At 53.9% G+C, this 15,418-nt stretch overlaps 2 protein-coding genes across 3 annotated transcripts in view; one reads left to right on the top strand and one right to left on the bottom strand.

Annotated features, from left to right (window-relative positions):
* Vvl (ventral veins lacking) overlaps window positions 1-718 on the top strand; it is a 36,780-nt gene extending 36,062 nt beyond the window's left edge. For both annotated transcript variants that reach the window (XM_072002424.1, XM_072002422.1), the window contains one exon: window positions 199-718. The gene's annotated coding sequence lies outside the window, so the exon portion shown is untranslated. The remainder of the gene's footprint in view (window positions 1-198) is intronic.
* Window positions 1-15,418, bottom strand: part of Atpsyndelta (ATP synthase, delta subunit) — a 137,004-nt gene that overhangs the window by 74,692 nt on the left and 46,894 nt on the right. The gene's annotated exons all lie outside the window — the stretch shown is intronic.

The following is a 15,418-nucleotide window of genomic DNA, read 5'->3' as shown; positions in this document are numbered from 1 at the left end:
AACGCCACCGCTACGTCGCGCTACGTACTTACACACTTTGGTCTTTAACGAGTTGCGCAACGTCTGTTTGGAAGATGTCAAGACGCTCGTATCGTTCGGCCGCAGCGCTAAATCTTCGCGCGGCTACAGAAAGTCGGAAAGTACGGCGCGATAAGGATACGGTCGCGTTGCTTAGATCCGATAATTTTCTGTTCGCAGGACATCTGGAGTCCCGGCGATGGACTGGAGAGGGAGACGAAGGAAAAGAGAGAGAGAGAAAGAGAGAGAGAGAGAGAAAGAGAGAGTAGCGGTGGCTGAAGAACGACCTTACGCGACGCTACGAGACACAGCGAATCCTTTCAGAAGCGGCTATGTTTATCGACGTAATATTTGCTCGTACGTCCGCGTGGAATGAAGCGTACACGCAGCGGTGAAATTTGTTTAATTTGTCGAGTGATAATTTAATATAATTTTTTGCGCAAACGTCGCGCAACCGCGCGACCTGTTCAGGACACGGTCCGAACGACCACGGCGAATCGCGATACGAGATTTCGTGGCGATCGGCTGATCGATGCGACGCGTCCTCTTCACCCTTTCGACTCTTCTTCGCACTCGCGCGTCCTTTTATTTTCGCCACGTTTATCGTAACAGCGATTGTATGGAAAACAACAGAAAAAACTTGTACCGTAAAGTGTCTGTGTAAAATTGTTTCTTTCAAATATATACTTGTAACAACGTTGCTTCGTGTTTGTTTTATTTTTCAATTACAACGACCAACCGACCCGTCATCTTTCGAACAAACGATGGATCGATCAAAGATCGATTCGACTTTGCTTCTCGAAGAGATTAACCTCGGATCGTAAATACTGGTTGTCAGAGTCCGGAATCCTGGCGGAATGCGTGCAGTTCCAGCCTCGTTATCCGCACAACGTTTCATGCCCCGTCAAACCGTGGAAAGACGTCGACGACGCCTTGGTACGTCACCGTGTAAAAATCGGCAGCTCGTTTTCGAGCTGGAGTTCGATGTACCACGAAATCGCTGGAGCTCGTTCGTCGTCGAATCGAAGCGTTTGCAGAGTGAACGCGTTTCGATTAATTTCGTCTATTAAAGGACGATCGGAGCGAACGATTATAGCTCGGTGGTGGCAAACGGGAAGAACGGAAACGCGTAGCGTTCCAATAATTTCATTAGACCTGGCAAAGGCCCGCTGGCTAGTGGTGGCTGGATTTTTTTCTCCAGCGACGTCGCCACCTCCCGGAACAAACAAATTCAATTTCCCGCGTACAAAGAATCGCTCGTTAAAATCGGAATCGCGGATAGCCCCGATCGTAATTGTTTTCATTTAATAAACCGGCCGGACTTTCGTTCCGATATCGGGAAATAATAAAGAGATTTCGTTAAAATTCATGACGGGCCGATCGAGCCGCGCCACGGCTTACCACGGAGGTAAGTAGAGAGCGAAATGCATCAACAACGACTCGATCGATTCGGTTTTTAATAACGGAGGCCCCTTCCTTTCGTAATGTGGCGCGAGACCGAGTTCGGTCGAGTCACGGGGTGTGCCGTGTCGATTAAAATTTCCGCCGAATATCTGCCTGCCGGTGAACGACACGACTTTTCGAGCAGCGTAAAATCCGTTAGTTGGAAAGGAGTGTCGCGCCTTCTGACCCATACGCGCCAGAATTCCACCTAGCTGACCTAACTTCGCAGTTGCAGTCGCACCCACATGGTCGCCTTACCTGAACGAACGCACACGTGCATCGGCTTCGCGGTACCTACGCGACACCGCGCCGTTGACAAGTTTTCTGCTTTTCGCGTACATAACGGCTCGCCGTTGTCGTACGTTCGCAGGAATTTTTCGACGAACCGCGCGTTAACGGTTCGAATTGGTTTGCGCGTCAACGTCCAACGTCCGATAGACGCGCAACGGACGGCGGACAGCGTGCGATAAGTGGCGGAAACCAGTAAAACGAAGAAGAAATCTGGCGGGACAGAGGCAAAGAGAGATCCGCGTTAGTGGCAAGTGGAATCGCGAAAATGACGTATAGCCGAACGATGAACGCGCGCGAAACAATTTTCGCTGGAGGACGCATAAATCGCATCGCTAGCAGGAAATTTATTAAGCGCGCCTAACGACAAACACGCGCATACGTTACATCGTTCGATGGCGATGTGGCGTGGCGTGGTGTGGCTTGGGTTTTGCCGCCGCCGCGTATTGCCAGCTCAGTAAGACGTCAACTCGCATTCTTCTATGAAACCGCGCGTCTCGTTTTGTCACGGTTAATGAAGTTACCAGGCTCTGTGCGAGCAGCAGCGTGTAACGGGCTTTCGTATTCATCGGTCAATTCGCATTAGCATTATACGTCCGCCGATCTGGTAGTCGCGGCTATAGTCGCCATTAATCCTTCACCTTCCGCGAGGTACCATTAATCACCCGCTTTATCATTTTCCTATCGTTTTAATAGAATACACCAACACGTGGCGGACGTGTGCCCGTGTTCGGCAATGCGTTTGACCTACATATATCGGCGAACGACTTTGAACGACGCGACGCGACATAACGCAACGGTCTCGATCGTAACGCAGTTGCGTAACGATTCGGCCGCTAATTAGAAAGCGTTTCTTCGGTAAAAGCGGACGCACGCGATCCAACGAAATCGCGATATGCAACTTGCGGTTACGCTATAGCAGGTGGTCAGTGGGGATTGCGGCAACCGGCGCAATATCCACGGTTGTCGCTAGACAGATCGATGGACGGCGAATTTTCCGCGGTGGTGCGCGCTACTTTTCGTCGAATCGCCGCGGCCTTGGACTCGAACGGATAGATGGAAAAGCGTCCGCGGCTCCTTGGCACGAGAGCGCGTAGCACGTGTGCGAAGGTGCGAAAAAGAGGGAGGCGTGGAAGGGTGGCGGCGGTGGCGGCGGCGGTGGCGGCGGCGGGAAGGAAAAAGAAACGCGAGTTGGAGGGCGAGAAGGGAAGGAAGGACGAACGGTGCATACGCGGCATACATTAGCATAGGTTTGCTCGGCACGGGCTGTTTCATAGGTGGTTAGTTGGCACGCGACCGTCGGAGGTTCGACGTAGCCAGTCGATGAAGAGAAGGGATTTCGAGCAACACGCAACGTTTTTTGCCGGCTTCGAAACAAAAGCCTCGACCCGGCGCGGTGGCGATTAGCCGAGGAAACCGAGACGCGTGTCGCGTACACGCGCGCTACCTCCGAGGAAACCTCGTAGAAACGGTCTGGTACCGCGATGAGATGGAAAGATGGAAAGAGAGAAGACGCGCGCTCGCGCGCCTGCTCTCTGCCACGCAGGACCGACTCTTCTCGACGGCCTTAGAGGTTTTAATGTTATGCGGGATTCCCTTACCCCGTGAATGAGACGAGAGAAAGAGAGGACGAACGGCAGAGGGTGGGGGGTAGCGGGGAGAAGGTCTGGGCCCCGAGTCTCTTCTGCTCGTAGGAAGCCGTTAACCCACTTGTTCGTCGTATACTAATGAGGATGAAAATGAGATGACTGCGTTTATTTTAATTTCATCAGGTGCAAAGGACGTCGGCCGTGCGCCTCGGTTGCACCTGCTTGGCTCGTGCCGACCTGGCCGTTCGTGCTCGATGGACCGCGTAGCGCCGCGAATTATCATTCTCGATGACTATGCTTCTGCTTTTTCTCCGTTTCGACGTTTTCGTCAACGGGCTGAGACAAACTCTTCGAACGAATCGAACGGCCGTGGCGGATGGACGGGTGTGGGGGATGCAGGAAAAAGAGGAGACGGCTTCGATCGGATCTGGGTTAGGAAAAGATATCGTTGTCGTTCCTTCGGCGGTTGCTTCTTTCGCCAACAATAGGAAGCTTTCCTCTTCTTCTTCTTTCTTCGTCTCTCGTTTTCTCTCTGTCGGCCCCCCCCCCTCCTGCCCGTTACGTTTTCGCGCCGATTGATCCCGATTCGAGGAGGCAACAGCAGCAGCAGCATCGACGCGAGAATACACCGTGCGTTCGAGACGAAGGCTATTTACGTATGCACGATTGTCTCCTCGAGAAGGAGAGGAAAAAGAGAGATCGTCGAATGGCAGAAGGGTTTGCGAAGGGGTGCGGGCGAGAGAAAGGAAGAAAGGAAGGAAGGAAGGAAGGAAGGAAAGAAAGAAAGAAGGAAAGACGGAAGGAAAGGATTTCGGTTCGCACACGGTTCGACGACGATGCCTCGGAGACGATCATCTATCTCAGGGGTGTGATCTTCCCAACCCCTTCCTCACCTCCTTCTCCCCCCAGTTGAGCAGGAACTAACGCGGGGGTCACAATGGTTTGCATACACTTTCCCATAGGGATGACACCGTTTGAAAGTATACCTGGACCTTTAAACATCGGTCGAAGAGAGAAAAGGGATACGTAACGTATGGAGATCTATGCAAAATCGTGCGTACCTGAGCGGAGGATATATCCGTCCGATAGCACGGGGTCACCCTTTCCACGGTGTTTATTGTTCCAGATCGGCAGGAGAAGGGTTGCGCGCTGGCCCGTACCCTCTCCACCCGAACACCCCTTTTCTACGGCCGTCCGCGTTGCCTTCTTCCACGCAGAGTTTCTCTTTCCCGGCAGAGCAGCAACCCTTGAATTTTAAATTATGCAACGACCGGGCCACTACCACTGGCAACGAGAAGCCGAGACAGAGGGGTAGAGGAAGAGGCTGAACCAGGTATATTCAAATGGGCATATTACCTGGGCTCTTCCTATTCAAACAGCCAAGCTACCTCGTAAACCCCCCTTCCTCCTCCTACCGATCATCGGAGATTTATAATAAAAGCAACACGGCCTGCCACCAGCGAAGACTCTCGGAAAGATTCTCACGGTGTCTCCTCTCGACTTCCGCTCCTCTTGTTCCCGACCATCGCTACTTTGCCTATCGGACCGATGTCGACGGGAGAGGGGGCACCGTCGGAGGCGAGGACACCGCGTCACCGATGCGTTTGCATCTTCCGAACGATCCGCAGTCGTTTTCAAGGGGTTCGATCGGTCGACCACTCTCACGAGAAACCGTTAACGTCGCGTTATTCCGAGCGACCGTTTCACGTTTTCCAACGGACTTTCCCCGATCCGTTGACTGTTCGATGCGTTCGTTTCGTTTCGTCGCGTCGCGTTACGTTACGTTGCGTCTTGTTTCGAGTTGCCTCGGTCGATCGGAGGTATCGCGAAAAAAAAATCGTTTGCCGGAAGCGCGAGGAACCGAGGAGACGATCGAGGCAGCGCGTGGCGATCAGACGCGTCTGGTCCTACGGTGGGTTAAGGTCATCCCCCTTGTCGCGGAATCGGAAATTAATGCAACGCATCGCCGGGACTGGCTACCTAACGCCAGGCGTAATATGCAAATGTCGAGGCCGGCTCGCGCCTCGTCGAAACGAGGAAGAGAATGGAAGATCCCCACTTTCTTCCTTTCGCTCTCTCTCTCTCTCTCTCTTTTTCTCTATCTTTCTTCCGCTCGCACTATCTCGCCCGGCTCGCGTCGCCTTCCGTTTCGTTGTGTCTCGTATCTCGCGAGGCGGACCAGCATCCATAGCAGCCCGTGGAAGAAGCGAAGAACAGCGACCGTGGAGAAACGAGACGAAGAAGGAAGAACCGATGCGCCGCTATAACGCTACCCCGTACGTGTTCCTTCTCCTTTTCGACTTTTTCTCTCTCCCCGTATCTCCGTCGTACACACCGACTCTTCCGACAGATAAATAATTCATCGAGGCTGCATGCTTTATGACGATTATGCTAATCCACGTGAACCTGTTACCACCGCTTACCCGTGCGCATGCAGCCTGAATGGACGATGCAGGAATCGTAGGCGATACTTCGCACGCGTCCATCGAAACGTCCAACCTACGACACGAGCCCGAGAGGATGCGACTCCTTCTCTTCTCTCTTCCTTTCTTGTCGCTCCAGTTCGCCCGATTCATCGTACATCAAATAATATCCTTCGAATGCTCGTCTCGTGCCATCGATAGTATGCGTGAACGAGAAAAGAGGCGGACAGGTGGCCTAGGCAAGCTTCAACAAAATGTGGGAAACCGATGACCGGCTCTCTCGTTCACGCTTTTTTCCCCTTTCCCTCTCCTCTTCTATCTCTCGCTCGTTCACTCTCTCTTTCTCTCTCTCTCTCTCTCTCTCCCTGGCCGTCCATCTACGCGCACGAGCTCGCCGGCCCTTTTCACCGTCCTTGGCACAATGACCCTACGAGATTCCTTTTTCGTTCCATTAAAGTTGCATCACTCTGCCGTACCTCCTCGTAGTCGATATTTATCGCGCGCGATGGAAAAAGCCTGTCAGCTTATCGTCAAACGACACGAACAACAACGACAGCCATCGCGCAAAGAACGTTCGACCAACGGTTCGTTTGATTTACGCGCGAAACCGGCCGCGGCTTTCGAGGAGGAAAAGATTTTCGGACGCACGACCGGTCGCACGCGTGCAAGCTAAGTGGAACGCGTTCCACTTGATCGGCCGTTTTCGTGGCAGTCGCCGTCGGTCGATGCGTATCGTAGCGAGATCCGCGCTCGAACGATACACCGCGATTTACGGGTCGCCAAGGAGGTGTTACTCGATGGTTTTCGAGCGACAACGAGCGGAATGTAACGTCGCGCGTACCACGTTCGATGGACGCGTAAATCCAGCCGCTTTTGCCACCGCCTTGTCCACCGCGCCCTCGTTTCTCCATTCTTTTCTCTTTCTCGTTCTCTTCGCCTGCACACTCCGACACGCTTTTCTCACGCGAACGAACGCCTTTCCCGTTTTTCCACGGTAACTCGTTAATCGGCGAACGTTCGCGAGCGTCGCCGCTGCCGGTTAATTACGTCGAACGACGCGGAAAATGTCGCGTTGCCGATCTATCGATCGATCGATCATTCGCCGTCAGTTTCAACGGTCGCTTCGTCGACGTAGTCGGCGGCGAGGAACGATCTTTGCCAATTACCGGAGCAGAACTACGCAATCAGCGGCTGAACCAGTTGCAAGGAATCGGAGAGCATATCTTTCTCTTTCGGCCAGCAAAGACGAAACGCGGCGCGGTCGAGAGCGTGGGAGGATAGTCGTCCGCGCGGAGATCTAAAGTCGAGTAGACCCGGAAACCGAGCCGAAGCCTGGACTCTCTTATCGCGTTTCAACTTCCCCGAGCCGGCCTTTTATTAGCATTGCTAGTTATCCGGGACTATCTAATAAATTGTTCGCGAAGGGGCGCGAGTGCGTGTGTGCGTTTACGATTAGATTCGTCGTCGCGGTTTCCAACTGCCAGGCGTTCGCGTGGCTTCTGTGGACTTTGCAGTTTCTCGCGGCGAAACGGTGCGCGTTCGTCTACTAGAAATTCAGTTAGGAACGTCGACTGGAAATTCCGACGGTCTATGGTAAAATACAGGATTCGCAGAGGCAGCATCTCGTTCGTCGCGTTCGAGTCGCGAGCGAACAACGCGACTGCTTTTTAGGTGGAAAGCGGGCCTCTCGGGCGACGCGCGAGACCGCGCACCGGAGGGACAGAAAAAAGGACGATTCAGGTTGCAGCGAGTATATACGTTCACCTGAAAAACCACGACTTCCTCCAGGTGCGCGCGACCTGTTCCAAAGGTGTCTTTCCTCTCCCTTTTGCCATTACAGGCCTGTCAATGGAAGATAGGCTCGATTCGGAGACATTCGATCGTTCCATTTCTCCTCTATTAAAATCGTGGCACGCCACGATGCCTACTAGCGTTTTTCCAACGACTTGCGTCGGAATCGATTCGATGCCGGCGTCGCGTTCCAACGATTCGTTCGTGCCGATCGTGGCAACGAAATCGGGCGAATCGATTTCGTACGCGATACGCGAAAATGCAAATTTCCTTTCGATCGAAGTGCCGGAAAGGGGTCGGTTGGAAATTCGAATCGAACCCATCGTTGATCGCACCCCGTGCCGCGTCAATGGGGAGCAGGTAGCGAAAGGAGCATTACGATCGTCAGGCAAACACCGTGCGCTCTTCTCTAGGTCGGCAAGACTCGATGGTTGTGGTGGTGGTGGTGGTGGTGGTGATGGTGGTTGGGACGACGAACGACACCGAGACTCGGGCGAAGAGGTAAGCGTATCCGGCGATGGCTGCGGACCGAGTTAACGCGTTTCTTTTATTATGACACGCAACTGGAGCCAAGCCGACCCTGCGCAACCGTTTAGGGAAATTTCCTTCCACTGTTATTCAAACGAGGGTCCAACCGAAAACGCGACCCGTTCGCGCTGCCCCGTCAACCTATGCATATCGATCATTCTTCGATCCGATGAATGCGCCAACCAACCGAACCAACCCTTCTGCCTCTGTCGAAAAGACATCAACGGTTTTTTCTCGTTCGCGTCCTTGGTCCTCGTTACGAAACGGCGACGATTCGTTTCGCAAGCTTCGCGAAACATCGCGCATGATACTCGGTCAGCGACGCATCCTTTCGCCGCCACGAGTTGGTCCGACTCTTTCGTCGGTGTAAACTCGTTTGGCTGCGACCTTCGGTGGCGTTAAACGAACGCTATTCATCGAACTCGGTGCGCGTTCGTTCGGACGCGTGTAAACACACGGAACGGCGGCGAAAGGGAAGCAAACGGCAGACAAGGTGGAATCGGGGGAGAAGGTTTCGTGGACCGCGTTCACGAATTTTCCAAGCGGGACGCGTGTGCGCCGCGTAGAATCCAGAGACGAGGTTCGCTGCTGTTTGTGTTTGAGAAGTAAATTACAATAATCGAATAGAAGCGGCTAATTGCCCTTTTGGTTTGCCGTCTCCGGCTTACCCCCGTTAACCTCGTCTTATCCGCGCGAACAGCCTTGCACGCGATCGGCGCAAACGAAACGACGTTTTTGTCAACGAAACGGTTCGGCGAGAAACGCGGGAAATAAGCGTATCGCGTCGAACGAGATTTTTTTCTTCGCTAAACGAGCAAAGTGGAACGAGCGAACGGCGGAGTCCACCGGTGTTTTGAAATACCAGCTAGGATTTCCGAAGGATTTATTTCAAGAAGCCGTGTTCGCGACACTCGGTGACCGGTGCTTATAACCGGACGCACTGGCGTGGCATTAGATATACGAGTTAACGACTTAGAAAAAAACGCAGGCAGGAATGTCACCTGTTTGTGCAAGTATCGACATTATCCCATTGCGACGCGATAAAATCGAGCTTAAAAGCAAAACAGGATATTACTTAAGCGCGAAAACATTTTGTCTTGAGAAACACAGCCGTCGTCCGATTGATTTATTATGTCGACCGGTGTTCCTCGCCGAGATACGCAGAGGAATACCGCTGAATCGTTGGCGATGCGAAGCGCGAGAAAGAAATTCTGCCGATGCGTTGTCCCGGTGTTTTTCGAATTCCTGCACCGTAGAGACGGCCAATGGTGCACTTGGTCGACAGCTATTATCGTTTTACGAGCTCGTAAAGGAATTAATAGGCATCGACGTCGTAACGCTTAAAATACGTCTCTTTGATTGGACAAGCGCGATCACGGTGACCGATAGCACGGCTATATCGATAGTAATCGCGGCAGTAGTCACGGTAGTAATCGCGGTAATAATCGCGATGCGATCGATCGGAAACGTTTGACGTGACGGAAAATTTGCGATCGAAACGGAAAGAAAATAAAGGAGACCGTTGCGTACCGTCGCCGACCTCTGCTTTCCTGCGTATTTCTAAGTTGTTCTCTCGCGCGCATTGTACACACTGCGCGATCAGTGAGCAAAGGTAAGCGCGAACGCTCGCCTCCACGGCGAACCGAGAGACGTATTTGTAGAGGCAGCAAACCTAAAAGAAGAGAAGCACAGGGAAAGAGAGAGGAGAAGAGATACGTCGGCCGAGGAGGATAAAGTTGAGTCGACGCTCGCCATTACCTCCGAGATTCGTTCTAGCTTCCAAGTATTCCGTTGTTCGTTTGCTCCTCTCGGCGGACACCAAGAACCGCTCGACTATTTCGCCGGTGCGACGACGTGCCGGTCCCATCTTCGCACCGGAGGGGACTTGTCTCGCTCCGAATACCGAGAATTTCGGCATAGAGAAGCCCGCGTTCGTGCGCATCGCGAACGAGCGTCGCGACCCTCTGGAATCAAGGTCAGACCGTCGGTACCACCGACGCATCCGTTCCCTGCCGCTTCGTCGACTCGATAGAAAGGGGTTAGATTGGGGGGAGAAAATCGAAGGGAAGAATGGAAGAAATCGTTGGCTGGTGGAGCACGGTCGTGGTGAAAAGTTGGTCGAAAGAAGGTCGAGAATCGAGTTTAGCAGGATTTTGGCGGCGAGGTGTGTAGGGCGACGGAGCCGAAATAGCAGCGGGGAATGCTCGCGGCTAGAGGCGAGAGAGGCCAGCCTTTCGGGACCCGGTCCCCGGTCCTCGGAGTACTGGCGACTGGCGATTATAAAGAACAGTAAAAAAGAAACGAGACGGGAGACAGCGACGGCGAAAGAGAGACGGGACGCGAGCGAAGAGAGGAGCGGCACGGCGCGTATAGGCATCGTTGTTGGCTGCGTTTAAAAAACCAGTTGTGCGAGCCGAGCCGACAGCGACGGCACTCGCCGGGCCATCGAGAAAACCGGCGAGAAGGTGCGCGTGGGCCGCACGACTCCTATAAGGACCACGCTTTCGAGCCCTTCGCCGCGTTCAGACGCTTCCACGGTTTGTTTTCTGTCGGATAGGTGACTCGACTCTCGGCTCCGCTCGGCCCCCAACCCTTCGACCGACTTTCGCTCGGTTCGATCGTTTCGCTACCTCCGCTCTGCACCTTCCTCTTTCCTTTTCCTCTTTTCTTGGATGGCGCGCTATTATCCACACGCCGTGCGTATTCGGTAATGACGACTCGTTCGCGCCGAGTTCTCGAATCGCGGCATCGATGACGACGTCGCTGTTGCTCCAAAGATTACTCGAGAGAGCGCCGGGATGCAACGAAAATTATGCAAATACGATGCAAATCCCGGAGCGGCGTGACGCTAATCCGCGTCACAATATTGAAGGTAATTGGTCGGTCTGGGATTGCTTGGCCCGCCTTTCTCTCGCGATCTTTCTCCGTTCCGCTTTCACCCTCTCTCGGATCGCGCCGTAAAATAAGCGAGTACGCGTTAGCCCGGAAGTCTTCATCGCGGAATAGATTTTACGACGTCGAGATCGTACGGATAACAACGGCGTGAACCAAATCCAAGGTTCGACACTTTCGTAAAACTGGGATAAGTCGGTGCTGGATCTCTCTCGGTCTCGTTTACGACTCGCTCGTGAAAGCTTCCGTAGACGCGAGACGAGCGATGCGTTGGATCGGATCGGCCGAATCCGCAGGCAACGCGTGAAACAGCCTGCGCTCGATTATGCCTGAAAAGATCGTCCTTCGGTGTTCGCCTCTTATCGATCCTCGTACGGATCTCGTGTTACGGTAGACGAGGGGGAGGCAAAGGGGCGGACTCGAGGTTCATTCATGCCGGCCGGTAGAAGAAGAATTATCTCGGTCGGGCCCGTTATCTGCGCGACGTACGTGCGTGTAAGTACGTAGCCAGCTCGAAGGTAGTCACGAACCCGAAAGAGATACCGCGCGATTCCGAGCGGAAAGCACCGGAGAGTGGCGCTCGGCGGAGAAAGAGGCGCGTCTAGCCCGAGGCAAACCGAGAGAGAGAGAGAGAGAGAGAGAGAGAGAGAGAGAGCGACTGTCCGTTCTCGTGGGGGTTGATGAATGACGGGCGGTTAACCACGACCACGCTAAAGTTATCTCGGTAATCTGAGGAGGCGAGGTCCCACTGTCTTACGAGGAGTTTTATTATGGTGTTTCTACTTGGCAAGGGCGAGGTCAGCGCGGGCGTGCGCTAAGCCGAGGCCTGAAAACGAGACTGGGTCAGCCCCGGTTGCATCAGAGACACATCGAAACGGAGAAGGGCTTCCCTTCGTCGTCCCTCTCGAAACACGAATCGTTTCGCAGCTACGAGCTGGCGGTTTCCATCGTTCAACCTTTCTCGAGGCCTTGACCCACTCTCTATTATAGACTCTCTGCTGGCCGCACGATCGTCCGTCGGTATCACCTGTCGTCGCGTTATTTCGCCCGAACTAATCCGATGTCCGACTTACGGCCGTAATTCACTGGCCGATTTTCATCGGAGAAACTGGTCCTTCGCTCGTTTCCGAGAAAACCACGTCATAGCGACATCTACGAGCGCGAGAATCACGGAGCAAAAGTTCGTTGCTGCCCTTCGACATCGGTAACCTTGAGTCGAGGATAGAGAAGAGTCTGAGAAAAAACGGCAGCATCCCCGTTCGCCTACCCGCTCCATCTGTTGCCTCTCGTCGGTAAGGGATTTCGTCGCGGAAACAGTCCCAAAAAGACGAGGAGAAAGGGTGGGCCCCCTTTCGAGTCCACCGTCCCTGCCAAGGTGCCTTACCGGTCGTGATTCTTATCCCTCGTTCGTTTCCAGCGATCGCGTTGCAGCTGGAAAGGGTTGGAAACTTGGGCGTCGGAAGATGCCGCCGGGTCGGCCTCGAAAGTAGGCCATCGGCTCGTAGTTTTCGTTAGGTCGTCCGCCAAACGATCCTACCCCGGGCGTCATCGTAATTTCTTGGTCCGTAGATAATTCCAATTATCGTTTAGACGAACGCCGGTAACGTTCCTAATAACCATAATCAGGATGGCGATCTACGTCGTGCGGTTATTTTCGTTCCGGTGTTTTTCTCCGTCGTCGATCGCCGTGACCGACGCGTAGATCCCCGAGCCATCCGGCTTCGACGTCTACGGCGAATCGACGAAGCGTTACCGGGAACCGACAACAAACTCCGATAGGCTACAATTATCTCCGGCGAAACATCGTCATTTCTCGGAGTAACGCCTCCAGTCTTTTCGAGAATCCACGGTTTCCTTCACGGCGATTTTGTTTCTATCGTCGCGTGATCGGGCACGCGCCACACCGTGTCTATCGACTTCCTATCTCCTTGCGACGAGTTTTCGGTAGGCAGTTTTCGGAACGAGACCTTCTAACGAGCCGATCGAGCCTGCGGGTCCGACCTTCCGAGATTCGGAGATCGTGCGCGCGGCGCAAACCTAGCGAGCAGCGAAACCAGGTCCGTCCGTTGCGACCTTTCCAACCAACTCGTCCCCGAATACTCGGAAGCAGCACGCAACGAAACGTATCGCGATGCATCGGGTCACGCGCGTCGCTCGAACCGCCACGAAGGAACACCGACGTCGGCAGAGACTGGCGGATCGCGAGCTCGGTTTTTGCTCGCAAAACTGCCTTCTTCGCCGCGACAGCGAAACCGATGACCGAAACGGAGCAAGAAAGCGACACTTCGCAACGGGCAGATACGCGAGGTACGCGCGTTCGCTGGTGGGAAAGCCGATGGAAAATCGCGCTGCGTTGTTTTCTCTGGAATCTGAAAGGTCCGCAGTGGCGAGGAAAGCGCTTCGAACGCGAGGAGAAGACGAATCGTGGAACGATCGTGGTGGAAAGCTGAAAGATATGGAAGAAACGACGGGAAGGCGTTCTCTGTCTCTGGAGCGCAAACGCAAACGCAACCGTGTATACCACGGTGCGTTTACTACACGCTTACCGACGCGCCATTCACTGGACCCCTATGAATGAACACGGACGAACGCGCGATGGCAACTTTATACGCTGTAACGCGACCAGGCAGAGTGGTTGCCGGACCAAAAGAAGGAGAAAGAGGGGCCCGTGCACCGTTGGATAGAGCGAACGACGCGTGAGATGAGAGAGGGAGAAAGAGAAAGATTTCTGGAGGAGGGAGAAAATGGACGGAGAAGGGAAGCTTGCGTGGACGCGAAACGTATGCACGCACACGCCGATCGATCGAGAGGTTGCGCATTGTATTATTATTCAATAGCGATAGAGTAATTGATCTCGCAGTGTCTTTCTCTCCCTGCCGCGAGGCTGTACGCATTCGTGTAACGTTGCGCGCGTGCGTGCGTGGACAGCTCGGTTGAAGAATCGCGTGCAAAGGAGCCGCGAATAGACGGGAGCGAGGAAGAAGGCGAATCCGGTCGTTTAATGAGTTTGATATGGAAGGGCCGTCTCTGCTCGCGATCTTCGTTATTCACGGGACGTCTCGGCTCGGCGGCTCGTCACGGTCCGATCGATCGCCGCGCGTCGTTAAATCGCCCTTCGATATCGATCGAGAGGACGACACCGATGATAAACCGAAGCTCGTTCGCGATTCGTTCCGCCCCCGTGGATCGCCTGCCCCCCTTACCTCGATTTAATTTATAGAACGGTTCGCGTCCGAATTCACCTGCTTTCGCTGCACGACCGATCGACGCGACATCGGTTCCTAGCTCGATTCGCTCGAGGAACGTTACTGCCAAATTAACGCGCGCGGAAAGTATGCGAAAAATATGCGAAAAATATGCGAAAAATATGCGAAAAATTGCCTAAACGAGGTGTTAATTCGTTCGTTGCTGGTCATGCATCGGAGAAACGTCGCGCCGCTCGGTTTTTATCGCGTCTCGAGCGGCACGATCGGCATTTCGAGTTTCAAAAGTTCTCTTCCCGATGATTTACCGCTAGATTTCTGACCTTTAAATACAACCGGCGGCCCGTGTTCCGTTCTCGACCTCTCCGAGACTACTTATCACGTAATCGGGAGTAGTTATACGGCATCCACTTTCGTCGATGCGAAATTGTCCATTGGAAGCGAAAGGTACGAGGCGAGATACGGGTCGAGCATGTATATTATTGTGTATTTGTCAGGCTGTGGCAACGGGCCCTCCCATACCGAGTCCACGCTCCTCCCCCGCCTTCTCCTCCACCTTTTCCATCTCCTTTCCACCCCTGTCTCTGTGTCGTACGTACAACCTGCATTCTCGTAAGTATAATTCCCGCCGCGTTGTTTGTATGCACATGTAAATGCACGGGTATTGTGTTTGCCGATGCCACACCACTACCGCTGCCGCACCGACGACGTTCCACCGTGTCCCTACACGAAAGCGTTAAACGCCGAGCGCTGTCTCGAATTCGAAACTAAACGCTCCGCGTCTTCGTGCTAACGCTCCGTCTCTCTCGCCGACGATTCTCGAGTCTTCCGTCGTTTCGTCGCGATCCGCGAGAGACGAAAAGTTGGATCGGCGCGCGCGACCAACGATCGCGCGCCGTGAAAGCAACGAGAAAGATTCGCGAATGGTTCGGCCGCGCGAGCTGCGCCGCGTCCAAGGTTCTACGCCGTGGGACGCGTTCGTATTCCGTTAGCCGCGTGCAAACCGATTGCGAATATCGCGTTGCATCGAATTCTCCGTAACGATAACGCTCGGTCGCCACGAGGCACCGCGGCTCTCTTGTGAAGCAGACTTTAACACCAGCCACGTTGCCAGCTGAACGATCCCGGGGCAGCCCGACAACAGGAATGCCGTGTGTTAAAATGCCTTCTGCGGTTGTGTGTTGGAATCGTGTGCGTCTCGTGCGTCGCGTTACTGTGTGCGTGCCTGAGTAGGATGCGTAAA

The sequence above is a fragment of the Bombus fervidus genome, chromosome 4 (assembly GCF_041682495.2).
Source record: "Bombus fervidus isolate BK054 chromosome 4, iyBomFerv1, whole genome shotgun sequence".
Classification (NCBI taxonomy): domain Eukaryota; kingdom Metazoa; phylum Arthropoda; class Insecta; order Hymenoptera; family Apidae; genus Bombus; species Bombus fervidus.
The sequence above is the reverse complement of the archived record's forward strand: the minus strand, read 5'-3'. Positions and strand labels throughout refer to the sequence as shown.